Here is a 13400-nt window from a genome sequence, read left to right as displayed (position 1 = left end):
TAAAATTAAATATATACTCCTTCGGCTCTTAATATAGAACTCAATTCTTGAGTTAGTTTTGGTCCTAAATATAAGACCCATTTCTCATATTTATCAATTTTCTCTAAATTACCCCCATGGGTACTCCCTCAACTATAATCAAGTAAAAGAGGAAGAGAGAGTTTTAAGAAAGATGATTACGGTGTTTTAGGAAAAATGTGTCACTTTTCTTGTAATTAACTAACTTACCTAACTTCCTTAATCTAATCAAATTAGTTAAATGGGTCTTATATTAAGTATCAGAGGAGTATATATATAATATTATTTTACACAAACAATTATATATACATATATATTATTAAAAACTAAAAATATACTACATGATAATTTTAATCATAACTATTTTAATGAAAAAATAATTTTTAAATATTTGTTTTACTATTTTTTTATAATGTTTTATTTTTTAAAAATATTTTTAATATAATTTTAATTTCTAATGACACTAATTTTGAATTTTAAATCATAAATAATTTTTATAAATATTTTTAAATTTATTTTTTAATTAACATTGATAAGATATACAATTTAATTATATATGTATTATATTACATTATATTATATTATCTATATGTGTTTTATATATTTGAAGAAAATCATTTACAATCAGTCAAAAAATCTTGTTATTCAAAAAATAACTACTATAATAAAATCTAATAAATTATTCTATATAAAAAAATTAAATGATTCGAATAGAGTATGATAAACAATATTCCCCTATTTGTATATATATTCTATGTAATTTATTTTCTTAAAATTGTCTTTCTATTTTCAGTGTATACATAATGATGCCATGAATGATGATGATATCTTCATAAACACCAACTCCACAAATATATCAATTTATTTTATAATTAAAAATGTTTTAAAATCATTATATTCTTAATTGTTATTATATAAATTTTTGTAAGATTATAATTTAAAATAATGAAATTTAAAATTAGTGATGGACTAGCGATGGAATTGCGACGAAACAGAATTAGCGACGAAATTATATATATATATATATATGAATTAATGTATTAATGTATTACAGGAATGGGCAGAAGGAAGATAGGTCAAAAGGGAAAGCGATTGACATGGGGACACAAGGTGGGTAGATCATTCATAACAACAACATCAACCACAACAATGGATGTATTACAGTTTGGAGTTATATATCTTGCTCCTAATATATATATATATATATATATATATATATATTCTTCAACTATAAATATAAAATATGCTCTTTAATTTACAGGCATGTATACCTGTGAGATGTCCATAAGTGACACATCCTGTGATTATGATATATATATATATATATATATATAAAATAACGTGGCTGCATATAATTCATGCTACGTGATATTTGACTATTTTGTGTAAATACAGGAGTGTGTGCTTAGTTATTATTAATATTAAGGCAGAAACAAAATCAAACATATAATTTTTGGAATAACAATGATTATTGGAGATCGATTTTATTCTATGATCTGAATTTCTTTTGTTAATTTATGGATGTCATAAATGTGTTGTATGTTTTAATTTATTTCCTCAAACATATTTTGCATGAGATTGAAGCACCAATACCACTCTTTAAGGAACAAGTAGATGTAAAAATAATTTGGATTCCTTGTCACAAAGTATGAATATAAATGAATAAGTATGCTTGTTTAAGTATGAATATAAATCCCATAATATTTTTTCAAAACTAGTTTTTTTAACAATATACTACCTCCGATCTTTAATATAATTAATTAATTGTTAGTACGTATGTGTGTGTGTATTTATAAAATATAAGATTAAAAATATTTTTGAAAAAATGATTTTAATAAAGTGAAGGTGTTAATATAAATTACCAGAAACACTTTTTTAGGTATAAATTACCAAAAAGAATATAAGTTAATATGATAATTACAAAGATTTAATTAATTAATTTGAATAGATATAAGAATATTAATTGAATTAGTTAGTACGATTTGTGTTTTTTAAAATATCCTAAGTATCTTAGTTACTCTATCTTCTACTTAATTATTGTTGAAGGAATATTAATAGGGTTAATTTAAAAAATAATTATTATTATATAAAATAGGTCTTATATTTATGACCAACATTAACTCTCCAATTAGATTCTATGTTAAGTATTAGAATAATAAATTTGTTAATAATTTTTTTGCTAGCATAATAAATAATATATAAAAATATCATTAATTAATTGTTAATATGTGTATGTTTATTTATCAAATATCAGATTAAATGTGCTTTTTAAAAAATGAATATTTTTTCCTAACAGAAAAATTAAATTATGGAATGAAGGAGGAGAGTTGGTCAAAAAATAAAAAGAATGAGGGAGGAGAAAGAAGGAGAAAGGTGAAGGCATCTGACATTTTAACACTGATAGGGCAAAAACTTTTACTCAAGCAACAACCAAGAGCAAAAAATTTCACTTTTGGTAAAACCATGATTTTGATGGGAAAAACCATGGTTTCAGAAAATTACAGTGTGTTTGGATATCTTTGAATAAAACCTTGATTTATGTTCTAAAAGTGTTTTTTTTTAAAGTTTGCTAAACACTCCCTTCATGAATGCAAAAAAACTTTAATAGCCTTGACTTAAAAAAAAAAAACTCACAAAGATTCAGGGTACAGAAGGCCCAAAAGAAATGGACTCCTTTTAAAAGCAGTCATGAACGTAAAATCGATTGAGCCAGCGAATTTTCCTTTTTGAAAATTTAGTAACTTTTTATTTATTTTTTATGAAAATTTTAAATTATATCCGGTTCTTTTTTTAATCATCTACGAAATTATGAAGTTAGCTACTAATACACCAACCGACACCAATTTAAATAAAGAATGCACAATATTAGAAGTTGCATTATTGTTATTAAAAGCCCCCACAAGAAAAATAATGGTATTATTTTGCCAGCAAAGAAAATAATGGTACTTTAGACTTATATAATTTTGAAATTCTATTTCATGCCCATGGGACTGAAGTCAAAATTAAATATATTTCTATGTAAAAGTATAAAATATCCCTGATGCAAATGCAGGATATTATTTTATGTAACTTATAACTAGATATTTAAATATTAACAAGCTGTTTGAGTCGACCAGGAAATCAGGGTTATATATTACCTCCAGATCTTGATATAAAAGTTACTTGAAGATTGAATTTGACCATAAATATAAAATCTTAATCTATTTTATCTCTAAAATTTATAATGTTTTTTCTAAAATATTTTATTGATTGAAAATGATTCTCATTAAGAGATAGTTTGAATGCACATGATTAAAGAAGGTAATATAAGAAAGGCAATATACATTTGTTATACTAGACCAACTTAATTAATTTTTTTAATCTCCTCATTTTGTAACAAATATGTGCTAACTTTCCTAAATTACCTTATTTAATCATGTGTATTGAAAATATCTCTTGGAAGAAACTCGTTACAGTCAATACAAATATTTTATTAAAAAAATATAAATTTAAGAGATAAAATGGATTGAGGTTTTATATTTATGATCAAATTTAATCTTTAATTAACTTTTATATTGAGGACCGAAAATAATAGTAAGGATAGGAAGTCGTATAATGTGTTTTTTTTTTTTTTTTTGTGGATAAGCTATTGCCTGAAGTTTTGGAGGAATTAGCATCAAACTCATGTCATTTTGTTTAGCATCAAACCCATATCATATGGTAATGCTCAGTTCTTACCTAGGAGAATCATACGGATGCTGTGATCCTCTAATGCTCTTCCGATTTCTAACATAACATAATAATTATTTAACTAATTTAGATAGAATAAAAAAAATCAATAAACCAATTAATTATAATAAAATATGATATGATCTTCTTAAAATATATCTATATAACATTAGATTATATATTAACTTATAAATTAAGTTAATTATTTTAAAAATAACAAATATTAGAAATAAAATAGATTGAGCTATTATATTTTAAATCAAATATAACTTCCACCTAGTTCCAATATTAATCATTAAAGGGAGTATGATATTTTATGTTTGCGGCATGTGAAATGATAGAATAATAGTAGTTGTAAGTTGTTTTGTTAAAAAATTGATAAATGAAATGATATTGTCCATGTGACAGATTTTATAAATTATAGTTATTATTACAAAAACAAAAAAAGAAAAAGAAAAAGAATGCCTGTGCGAGTTTCTCATGGGGAAAAAGATCATGCATACGGGAAAAATAAAAGGAAGCAACCTCTCTCCTTTGCCTTCTCCTATGTGCTTTTATAGTCTGCTGCCCTACCGTGGCATTTCAGTGTAAATGACACATGCCGTTTACTTTTTTGGGTTGTTGATAGTATTTAATATTTTGAGATATTTTTTTGCACCATTCAGTATTTTAAAATAATTTTTTAAATAAGATTTAATATCCTAAAATAATTTTTGCTTCATCATTAACCTAAAATATCACTTTAGTCTTACCCAATATCTAATATCATGAAGTACTTTTTTAGTAGTATTGAGTATCTTAAATTAATTTTTAACGCATCCAACATCCAAAATAATTTTTGATACAATATTTTAGGATAATGGATGCATAAAAAATAATTTATGATATTAGATAAATATTAAAAAAATACTTCAAGGTACTAGTTGTTAGATACTGGATGGCAATAAAAGAAGTATCTTAGGATGTTGAGTGGATGAAAAATTATTTTATGATACTAGGTTTTGCAAAAAAAAAAAAATTCAGAATATTAGATGGTTCTGAAAAAAATTATTTCGGTACTAGATATATTAGAAATTAATTTATGATACTAAATGTTACTAAAAAAGTACTTCATAATGCAAGATCCTAGATATTGGGTGAGATTAAAATATTATAAATTATTTTAGGACGCTGCATCTTATTAAAAAATTATTTTAGAATACCATATGGCATAAAGAAAATATTTTAAGATATTAAACAGTACTATTTAAAAAAAAAAGATCAGCAAGTGTCATTTACACCAAAACGACAAAAAGAAAAGAAAATAGGGCAGCAGACCATAAGAGCGAAAGAGAGAAGCTCCCTCCAAAATAAAATTGGAATACTTGCTCGGACATAAACCCTAGACCTTAGCAGGTAAGATATTAGATATGTGCTAAAGAATACTCCGACATCAAAAGTACCTTAATAAATTTATACAACTTATAGTTGTTAATATAAAAATTTGTTGGAGATTTAATTTAATTTTAATATAAAATTCTGATTTGTTTTATCTTTAATATTTATTCATTTTATCCTGAAGTAATTCTCATGATAATTTTTAAAAAATAATATTTTTTTATTATAAATAATTAACTTAAATAAATTTTTAACGTCTATAAATTAATTATGTAATTTTTATATTTAGGATGAGAAGTAAAATTTTCACTAGGTTATTCTGTATTTGACATAATTGCCTAAACCTTAAACCCTAAATTCTTACAATGAAACATTGCGAATTCGCCTGAGCTCCACAAGTTCAACATTTTGTTTTTGTTAATAAAATAAAGTACAGACCACTAGCTAGCCCAATACCATTATTTAGCCCAATTTTATTAGGCTTTTATGACCTTTTAGGCCTGTCCAGTTTTTGGTTTCACAGGCCGACTTGTAGTTGTTGGGCATTATAATTTATGTCGGTTTAGTTAGCCTAAAAAAACAAAAACCTTAGTTACTACATGGGGTCTGCAATTAATTCATAGTTCAAAATAATACTCCGTTTTTTAAATTTAAAGAGAGATGCTCTATTTTATAAACTTTAATTTGGATTTTGTCTAAATATTTAATGTTTTTTTTTAAAATTTTTTGCCTTCAATGATTTATTCTCCCTCTTTGGTCATGCATATCATCTTATCACATTTTCCTATACATTTTTTTAATCCTTTTTCTCATTTATTATAACGGCATATTTAAAAATAAAACTATATTTTTAACTAATTTTAGCTACTTGTTCGTTATACATGAATTAATTATTTAAAGTTTATAGTAAAGACCGGAGGGGGTAGCGTTGAAACTCATATACTTGATATTTCAATATTTCATAACTTAATGATGGCTTCAATCAAACTCTCGAGTTCTAAACGTTCTCTTGCAAAATTTTCAATTCAATTATGTATTTCGTGTAAACTCTTTCGCTGGGGGTACTATTAATAACATATTTGTAATTCGTCATGTATTTTTAGTATTTATTATGTTTTCTAATTATTTCTAGATCACTCTGCATAATTTTTCTTGCAACCGACTCTTTTGTTCTCATGTGATAGAAATATTTGATAACTCTCTTTTTTCTCTTGCACTACAAACACATCATAGGTCTAAGCAACAACATTCTACAGGTACTTGACCTGTGATCAACAAAAATTCGGTTCTAGCGTTTCAATCCTAATTTTGCTAGATGCAGGTGGGTCTATGAAATTCCCTAAATTCCCAGACGTATTATTAGGTTTCTTCTAAATGATCTAATCAAAATACTTCTTGAATTTCAAAATCCTAAATAAGTAACTATACTTTAATAGCAACTGATTGGTAACATATTTTTATAGTAATTTCTGATTTAAGATTTTAAAATTCAAGATCCATTTTTTTGAGATTTTTCCAATAATTTAGCTGACATTTGGAGCAGAATTATTCACTCTGGGAGTGCGAGTATGTACGTCTACTTGTGTGTGTATGTAGATGTATTTTGATTATATCTAAAAAAACCATGTTCACCCAAGTTTGATAAATACCAAACTAATCATTGAACCAATTGATATATTAGGGTTATTAATCAAACTATGATTAAATCAATCATAACTAATTTAATCATTACTAAATTAGTGCATTGTTTACAATTGTCTTATATTTTATATAAGAAGTGATGTTTTATGAAACATTATCTTGTAGCGGAGTGCATAAAATATGCAAATTTATCCTAGTCAAACTCTGTTACTATTATTAATTATAAACATGATTAGTATCAGTTTATATGATAAATTCAATGGCAAATTGTGTTATTTACACAAGTTATAACTAGGGGTGTTCAAGGCCGGTCCGTCCCAGTCGGCCCGTTTCGGTCCTAGTCTTATTGGGAAGGGACGGATCCGTCCCGAAATTTTTCAGGATGGGACAAAAAAGACACCAGGACAGGACAGGACACGGGACGGGATCGTCCCGTCCCGGTTCTTTTTTTTAAAAATTTTTTTATCCTATTTATATAATATCATTTTTTTCATATTTTTTTAAGATTTGAGATTATTGTATGGAACTATGAATATATTTATTTAGAGTTTTTATATTTGTTAATGATTTGAGATTATTAATGATTAGAATTTTTACAAATTTTTATTGTGTTAAAAGCTTTTGTTTGGAGTTTTTAATTACTATTATATATAAATTTTGAGCTTTTGTTTAAGAGTGTCCAAACAAATAAAAAAGAAAATAAAAAGATGTTTTTATAAGTTTTAAGCCCAAAAAAATGTAATTAAAAAAATCATATTTTTTAAAAAAATTAAAAAATTTAAAAAAACTTCGGGACGTCCCGTCTCGACCGGAACCGGGACAACCTCGAGACGGACTGGGACACGGGACAGATTTCCTGTCCCGTACTGTTCATCGGGATAGAATCGGGACGGGCCTGTCCCGGTCCCGATCCGTCCCGTGAGCAGCCCTAATTATAACTAACACGACTCATTCATCAAATTCTGCACAGCCTGAGTCTAAATGAATTCTTACACCTCACATGATCAAGTCCAATTGAAGTTCACTCCCTCACTAAACTCCAACTCAATATTATTAAATCAAATAATAAAAGGTTGCAGCATCCAATGTATATAGTTGAAATTAGGGGTAAAACGGGAGAATTTGGCTTGGCTTGGATGATATTATATTAATGATAAGATATGGTGAATTTTTTTTTTCAGATCATAGTTAGGCAATTTAAGTAATATCAAAAGATTTTCCCAAAGTCAAATATGATAAGTTTTCAATTTTTTAAAAAAATCCAAATTAAATAAAACAATCAAATTCAAATTCCCTTAATGAAAGAAGAAAGAAGCAAAGAGAATTTGATAGAGATAGTGAAGAATAAATTAAAATAGGACAGAGCAATAGAGAAAGGGAAGACACAGGGAGGGAGACATAGAGGAAGGGTTTTTTTTCCCTCTTCATTTTTAACTCTTTTATTAGAATTATTTTGTAGAATTATCTTTATTATCTTTATCTTCATGTAGGATTACGATTTTATCTAGAATTATATTTGAATTTGATTTATTATTATTTTTATTATTTATAGGGAGCTAAGGTTTCTCTCTCAGATGTATTCAGACCATCTCTTCTTTTGTCTCTCTCTGTTTTTTTTTTCCCAATGGAAATGGCAAGCAACAGCTTGAGAGAAGAAAACAAAAGACTCCTAGAGGAGACTCAAGGATCAGACAAAAGCTTTGTCTTCCCAAAACATCTCTCTGCATCCATTAGGAACCTCCCATCTTAATTCCAACTCCGTTGAACCTGTATGTCCCTCTCGGGCCATGTAGTCAGCACACTTACTATGGATCCGATTAGAATGATAAATCTGAATATTTCTCTCCCCGAAGAGCATGTCTCTTATCCCAGTTATGAGATCTCTATGCGGATGCTCCCCAGTATACTCCCTCATAAGTAAGTCAACCGCTTCAACAGAGTCTGTGAAGACCAAGATCTGATCTGACGAAAGACTCCTTCCTAGCTGGAGCCCCGCGTGTATTGCTTGTAGTTCCGCCTCCAGAGTCGAGCATATACCTAAATCCTTGTGGAAACCCACAATCCAGTCAGCATTTGAGTCTCTGATGACTCCTCCGCACGCCGCTTGTTGATGCGTCCAAACAGAACCGTCAACGTCAATATAGATAGCATCGATTGGTGGTTGCGTCCAGTGGTTCTAGCTGTATCCTGGTCTGCCGAATACCTTATGCTTGAACTCATTATTGATGACGTCTTCCATCAGCATGTAATAGCACTTATGCATCATTTCCTTTGGTGATGATGTACGTCCTTCAAACACAAATTTGCATCGTGTTGTCCAGAGTAGCCAGCAGGCTAAACTAAAGAATCGCGTCCAAGAATACTTGTTGAAATTTCCCCTGCTTGGATTATGAGAAGCATTCCAGCTAAGCCAAACCTGCAAGGAACCAGCATAAAATCTAGAAAAATAGTTAGGGTGAATAAGAAGCTGCCAGAATTCTTTTGCTCTCTCACAGTCTCTCAGTACGTGTATAACACTCTCCTCTCTTTGACACTCAAACGGACAGACATTTGATTGGGTTAACCCTCTCTTGGCTCTCATGGAGTTGGTAACAAGTCTCTCATGGGATACATGCCACATGAAAGTTTTAACCTTCTTCGGTATTTGCCATTTCCAAAGTCCATTCCAGATGTTGTTGCTTGGGTATTCCCTGTCTTGTCTAATAAAGAGGTATGCTGCTTTGACAGAGAACATACCCTCTTTTCTGTTTCGCCATATAAAACCGTCCTCTCTCACACCAGATGGAGTCGGTATTTTGCTCAGTATATGAGTGACCCACTCTGGAAATATTGTTCTCCAGTACTCAATGTTCCACCTTCCACACACTTTATCTTGACTATTGATGCTCGAATTAGACTGAATGAAGTCAATTAAAGGGCAGTCTAGTGGGTGCCAAAACTCCCACCAAAAGCTAGTATTTTTGCCATTATTTATTTTTCTGCCCACACCCTTGAGGAAGTGCTTCCAAACTCGGCACCAGGTGCGGGATGCCTTTCTCTTTATCATTACCATCGGATTCTTCTGTCTCTTTTCTCCCTTCTAACCTGGTTTAGGTTAGTCTAAACCCTGCAGAGCTGTTACATTAATTCTATTCTCCTCCTTTATTTTTTTCATAGATGTGTTGCATTATAACGAGTAATGACAGGTATAAATGCAACTGTTTGTTTACAATGACGTGGAATAAGCTCCATCGCTTACGCTCCATTCTGCTCTTCTCTAGATAAACAACATACATACATACATATAAATGGAAGCTTTCTTGAAAATTGCTTTGGATCTACGAAGTCGAAGGTCAAGAACACGACAACAATGCGCTCCGTGTGATGGACAGACTCATCCTGAAAGAGAAAAAAGACTATTGCAGAAAATGGAAATCTGCATAAAGAAGCTTGCGAATTCTCTATTCTATCATAATTTTCGAGTCCAACTACAGACTTCATCAGTTTCCGAACATCTACGTAGAGTTACGTTCTGGGTGCTTATTCAAAGATGCAGATGGTAATATACGGTATTGGCGCCTTTGAATTGTCCCGAGACTCTAGGTTGCAGCTTAGTCTTGCCATATTGATGCGAAAAGATTTCAAATGGATTGGAAACATAGAGGTATTTGATCCTATTCTTTCTGTAACGAATGCTGAATTTTAGAAGCTCTTGGTTGTTCTGTCTTATCTTCAGATGAAGATGGAAGTAGGATAGCGTTAAAGCCGACTATATTCTTCATGCCTCATTGTCATATATTCTTATACACTAACCTATTGCGAGCCAATTGGAATCCTAATTTGTTGAGCAAAGTTGTCATATTTGGGAACAGCTTTAATATCTATAAGAAGTATTTTGCCTCAGATGTATTATGGCCTATTTCGGCTGCTAACAGATTTACAAACGAATTCCCAATATGGACTAATCTTCGCCGGTTCTCATCTTTTATTCAATGTTTGAGTTGGATTTTTTTCAACCCTACTGAGACACGGCTGCAATTTATGGATAATCTTCCTTACGAAATAGAAAGGAAAATAGATTCACAAATTGATCCTTGCAAAGAAAAAGTATTGATGCAAACAATGGAAAGTTGTATCAACACTCTTAAGATCTCTCAGTTCTATCATAATTTTCGAGACAACTTACAAACTCCATTGATTTCTAAACAATTGCATATGGTGATGGGATCATAATCAAAGATGCAGATGGTAATATGTGGTATCGACAGCATTGGATTGAACAAGAAGTCTATGTTGCAATTTAGTCTTGCAATATTGATGCGAAAAGATTTTAAATGGCTTGCAGATATACAAGTGTTTGATCTTGTTCTTTCAGCAATTGAATGTCGGGTTTTAAAAGCTTTTGGATGTTCTATTTTATCACTCGATCAATATAGAACAAGACGAAGGGCTCTAAAACCAACTATATTCTTCATGCCGCATTTATCTATCATGTTATGCAATGACTTCTTGAAAGCAAATTGGGAATCTCATCTATTAAGTAATATTGTTTTGTTTGCAAATAGCTTTAAGGAACATCTTCGAGAAGATCCATTGAGGGATGTGGACTCAATGTGGTATATAGGTGCTGCTCAAAGATTTGCAAAGGAGTTCAGAATCAGTACCATTTCTGATGACTCGTATAAAACTCCTCAAGAATCAAGTTATTACGAGGACTATTATAATTCTTTTCACCGTCTAACTTGGCATTTTTTTGGCCTTGTTAAGGAGGCAGACTTGCGATTTATGGACATATTTATGAAAAAATATGTTGAGGGTGCAGAATTGCAATTTATGCATGAATCGATACAAGAGGGATGCTAGTTATCATTATGTTACTATATTAGCATAATTTTTTGTTGCAAATCAATTTTTGACATTTAACTACTAGTTAAGAAAGCGTGAGCTGCAATTTTTGTTCTTTTTTTTGGATTTTTTTTTTTTAAAACTTTTACGCTTATATATAATTTAACTTCTCTTTAATTTTTTTTGGTTGATCGAGTCCAGGGCATTCACTGCCGATATCCATGACTAGTACACACTACCAGGGATTGAAAAAGAATCCTAGTTAAGTACCAACTATGCTAAGTTTCATGGTTCTCTTAACATCTTTCTGTATAATTGTAATAAACCAAATATTTGAGACTAAAATCGGGTGGCACTGTAATTTCATTGGTCTAACAATTAAGCTACATTGGTTATTACTCGAATTTGATGTTGGAGGCACGCTGGCCACTCTAAAATTTTGCCGGTTAGCCTATTGAGAAAATTACAAAATAAAATGTCTCAAAAAATAGCAAATGAATATCCTATAAAAAATTAATATTGTCTAACCTAAAATTACAAATAAATGCTCAGAGAGAAGTCGTTTCTTACCCATATAAAACAAGAGAGGTAACATTTTAATTTGTAACTAATTTACTTTGACGGGCTATGGGGGAATTACGAAAGTAATTAAAAATATTCCATTTTTAATGATATCTTATTAAAATATTAATACTTTAATATTTAATAATTTAAATATTATTATTTACAAATCTTCACCCACAATTTTATAAGTCAATTCTTTATGTATACAAATTCTCCAAATATTTATAACTTAAAAAGTGTATATGTGATTTACAAGGGAATGTTAACTTACGCTAGCTGTAAATTTCTAAAAAATGACTTATAACTTTTGAAAAATTATCAAATTGTTTTAATTTGTAACCCAACTATTGTGACAACAAACATATTTATTTATAGATCTGAATACTCCAGATTTGAATGAAAATCAAATTATAATTTTAAAAGTGATTTTATAGAGTTTAAAATAAGTATATGAGGGGAATTTTATCTCCGTTTGTGTGAAAGCACTTTAGGACTTTCCAAACTTTTTATGGAAGATAAATTTTGAAGGAAGACATATAATGTATCTCACTATTTTAATTTACAATTCAGCTGGTGCAAGAAACACACTATTGGGAAGTCCCATTTTACACCACCTTATCTTATATCTACACCCACCGGTCATTGCATCAATGGGATAATAAATAAGATGATGACATTGCTGTAAATAACGATATAATTTTTACACCAATTGAGAACATATCCAATGTAACATTTATTATTTACAGTGGATGTTTTGGCAACTCATATAAATGTTGGTCTTGTACATCGGTTATGGTAAATAACCGGTGATATTAATATGAACATCGGTAAACTGAAGAAATGAGCCTACTTCTTTCATTTTTATTCCCCTGAAATATTATGTTTGAAGTTGAAAAGTCATCATGTTATGTTACTGTCTATTTAACTAAGAACGCAACTATTCTTCTCCATCGTTTTCTTTGTTCATCTCCATCCCCTTCACAACGGTGAAGCACTAGAGGACCTTACGTGTTCGTCCACTATTCCCTCTTCCTCCTGCATTGCCTTCACCAACTCCTCCTCCCCTGCCTCGCCCACACCTCCTCCACTGCCTCTAGTACCATTCAATCAGTTGCTCACAAAAGTAGCAGCCACTGAATGTTGCGTCCGCCGTCTCGCTGCCGACCACTGTCCCCTCGATGCAAAGGTCAAACCTTGTTCTTGATGATAAGGATATCGAATATGATCTTATGGATAACCTTTCTTCCGCCTCCTCTGTTTCCTCTGGT

This window comes from Neltuma alba, unplaced genomic scaffold, assembly GCF_004799145.2.
Source record: "Neltuma alba isolate B1F8T4 unplaced genomic scaffold, ASM479914v2 tig00012343_pilon, whole genome shotgun sequence".
NCBI lineage: Eukaryota > Viridiplantae > Streptophyta > Magnoliopsida > Fabales > Fabaceae > Neltuma > Neltuma alba.
The sequence above is the reverse complement of the archived record's forward strand: the minus strand, read 5'-3'. Positions refer to the sequence as shown.